The following is a 4,294-nucleotide window of genomic DNA, read 5'->3' on the forward strand; positions in this document are numbered from 1 at the left end:
GATTCTGTATATATATATATATATGTGAAAATTTATCCACTTTCTATAGTAGCATCAGATCTACATAGAAATCCACCTATATTATTTTTTCTTCATATAAAAGTACTATTATTATTTTTAGTTTTAAAATTTAATATTTAACCGTACCACTAATTACAATGTTACGTGAGTTCAGGAAAAAAATTATTTTTATTTTTTTTTAAAGATGTTCCATGATATGCCATTAGTTTAATTTTTTCTACTGTAAATAGGTTGATCGAACTTGTAAATTCAGTTTGTACAGAGAAAGAGAATTTTTTTTTTTTAATATATTTACTCCAAAGAAACGTGATTTATAGGGGCCAAGAGGTTTCTAATTTTTTTTAGGTAATTATCTTTTATTATTATAATTAATAGTATTGATAAATATTAAATCAAAAATATATATAGGTGAATTTTTATCGTGACTATTAGATTAGATTAGACTAGATTAGATTGTATAGTCATTATAAGAAATACAGATAAATTCTCTTACTGTACGGAAAGTATTCTATGCTGGAATTTGACTTATGTTGAAATTTGACTTATGTTTAAAATTTTATTTTTATTTTCAAAAAAATCACAAATATATTCTCTACTGACATCATAGGAATAAAACTCTAAAACTTAAATAAAATAACACGAGACACACCACATTAATCATCTAAGTTTCATAATAGAACACAGTAGAGTTTAATAAGTTTAGAAAAATAATTTTAAAGTCGATAAATTGAGCAGAATTACTTAATTGAATGCTTTCAATTAAATTATCATAAATTTTAAAAATAGGACACCCCAATTTGAACCCTAATATCACCAAGCTCACTCAGATTGTGATCACCTTAGTTTGAGATTAGATAATTATTAAGAGTACTTTAAATCCTTCAAAACCACTTTTATGTTTCACAATGATTCAAAAAATAATTATAATAATCATAATCTTTCACTTCATTTTTTAAGGAATAACTATATCTTCTTTATTATTAAAAGAATAAGTGGATTGTAAGAGTGCAGAATAGAGTGAGAATTAATCATCTTAAACATAATTATTGTTTAGTATTAATAAAAGAAAATAGAAACATTTTTATTCGTATCAAAGAACAAAATAAAAAATAAAATAATCCGATCTACATAGAAATATCACCAATTTATCACGATTCTGTATATATTTATATATATATATATATATATATATATATATATGAAAATTTATCCACTTTCTATATTACCATCACATCTACATAAAAATCTACCTATATTATTTTCTCTTAATATAAAACTACTGTTATTATTTTTAATTTTTAAATTTAATAGTTATTAATATACTAATTACAATAATAAAAGATAATTATCTAAAAAAAAATCTATTTACTACTTGATAGAAAAAAGAAATAATTTTAATCCATTAAAATTTATGTGGGTAAAGTGTTGTGCAAATCACATATTACATGAATTGATCAGGTAGGAAAAAAATATATATATTATTTTTATTTTTTTTGAATCGATGTTTCATGATATACCATTAGTTTAATTTTTCTATTGTGAATAGGTTGATGGAACTTGTAAATTCCGTATGTATGGAGAAAGATAATTTTTTTTTTTTTTTTTTTTTATATATATTTGTTCGAGAGAGACGTGATTTATAGGATGAAGAGGTTTCTAATATTTTTTTTTAGATAATTACTTTTTATTGTTATAATTTATAATTGGTGATATTGGTAAATATTAAGATTTCTATCCTGACCATTAGATTAGATTTAATAGGCAAATAAATTTTCTTACTTCACGGAGAGTAAGATATCCTACCCTATATATATATATCACATCAAACTTGTATATTTATATGGTGTACTCACTTGTTACTTTTATTGATCTCCGTTGAAATTTGACTTATGTTTAATTTTTTTTTTTTATTTCCAAAAAATTCACAAATTTATTGTCTAGAGATATCATAGGAATAAAATAAAATAAAATATTGAAACACAGTAGAGTTTAATAAGTTTAGAAAAATAATTTTAAAGTCGAGAAATTGAGCATAATTACTTAATTAATGCTTTCAATTAGCATGCCAAATATTTAAAAAATGGGACTCCCCAATTAAATGTATTGAGTTAAATAATTTTGCCTTAACTTTTGAACTCAAATATCACCAAGCTCGAGATTACATAATTATTACTTAATACTTTAAATTTGCACCACTTTAAATTTGAATTTTTCCCAAATTTATGACAATATCTATTTTTTAAATTGAAATTGATGATATACTTGTCCTTCAAAACCACTTTTATGTTTCACAATGATTCAAAAATAATAATAATCTTTCATTCCATTTGTTAAGGATTAACTAGATCTTCTTTATTATTACAACAAAAAGTGGGTTGTAAGAGTACAAAATAGAGTGCCAATTAATCATCTTAAACATAATTATTGTTTAGTATTAATAAAAGAAAATAGAAACATTTTTATTTGTATCAAAGAGCAAAATAAAATTTTTTATTCAACACTAATTTATGTCACGAGAACAAATTTTAACCAGTCCTTTCAGGAGATGCGACTTAAAGGGTGATGCCAGGGCATTTAAATGGGAAAAAGGTTCCATGTCCAGAAGATGTGCAGGTCATGTGAGATGAGATGATGTCAAAAGCTTGTTAAGTTGAAAAATAATAATAATAATAATAATTATAATAATAAAAAGCTTGTCGATGCCTCAGATAGACCTATTTCAAGAAATCAGATCCGTGAACATTTAGATCTAGTATCGAAAGTGCATTTAAATCGATAAAGTAATACTCATTGAACAACTAAGACTTTGGGGAAGCAATTCCGCCTTCCTATAGATACGAATATGACTAAGATTAATAAGAATACGGTAAGATGACTAAGATTAATAAGAATACGGTAAGATTATTAATAGTGTTTAAGACTCTTAATACGAATATGACATGATTATTATACGTGTAAAACGACATGACATGACATGCGTAACTTGTTTAATATATGGATTAAAATTTTATATAATACGAAAAGACATGTTTAAATCATTTTTTATATGAATACGACATGTTTATTTTACACGTTTAACTAAATGGATCATTTTTTACACGAACATAATACGTTTGTCTGACACGTTTAGTTAATCAGGTCATAATCGTGATTACAGAGTCAAACAAGAACACGACACGTTTAGTTAGCGAGTTAATTCGTGTCGACACGATTACGGCATGAACACAAGCTTTTATATTATATCGTGTTAGCGTGTCATGTCAAATATTGCTACTCCTAGTTTAAGTTGCATTTTCGTCGGGGGTGGCAATTTGTGTGCGCGGGTCGTAGTTGTGTCATGTCGATCTAAATGTATTATACTAAACAGCTCAACTTGAACACAACTCGTTTAATGATCATATCAGGAACCCTCAACACTAACCCAACCTGTTTATTAAACAGTTTACATGTGTAACCCGTTTAATGACTTATTTAATAAAATAAAACATTATATTGTTTAAATTATTAATAAATACACAATCAAACAATAAATATTAGAAAAATATAAATTTCAATCCAACCAAATTACTAAATAATATCTGATCTACAAAAAAAAAAAAAATAATAATAATAAAATAAAATTTAAATTTAAATTTATTTATGACACTTATAGTTATACAAGTATAAATAAGTTACACATGTTAGACCCCTTAATCCAAACCCGACATGATTAACTAAACGAATTAATTATATCAATTCGTTTACGACCCAAGCCCGCTTAACTCATATTACATTGACGAATCGTGTTAAACTTTGCTCACCTCTCATTTTTTATCTAAATGTGATGCAATGAATGTAGGAGAGAAGGCCAAAAAGGTGACAAAGTCAACATAAAAAACTGTAACTACAAGAAAGATAAGAACCATATTCAACTAAATTCATGGGTTTTTAGACTCTTTACACTTTGTTACCACATCATATAGATCAAACAAAGTCAATATTGAAAACTTGCCAAGATCCAAAAACAAGGCTATTGTTTTTCTCTTCTCACTCATTCATAGATAAGAAAATGGGACCATTAACATGTTCAAGTCATTTGCTTAGCCAAAAAGGAAAACATGCACATATAAAAAGAAAAAATATAAGCCAACTTTGAGATAAAAGCCAGTGGAAATCTTTTATATTCAAGAAAGACATGATAAACACCATCTTTATTCTCATTTCTTTATTCTTGTAAAAAAGAAAAAAAACACACTCTTTCATGCATAAAATGAATGGGTAGCCTACCATCAGA

This window comes from Cornus florida, unplaced genomic scaffold (assembly GCF_030987335.1).
Source record: "Cornus florida cultivar Cherokee Brave unplaced genomic scaffold, ASM3098733v1 CherokeeBrave_3.0.0_Hap2_Chr09, whole genome shotgun sequence".
In the NCBI taxonomy this organism is placed as follows: Eukaryota; Viridiplantae; Streptophyta; class Magnoliopsida; order Cornales; family Cornaceae; genus Cornus; species Cornus florida.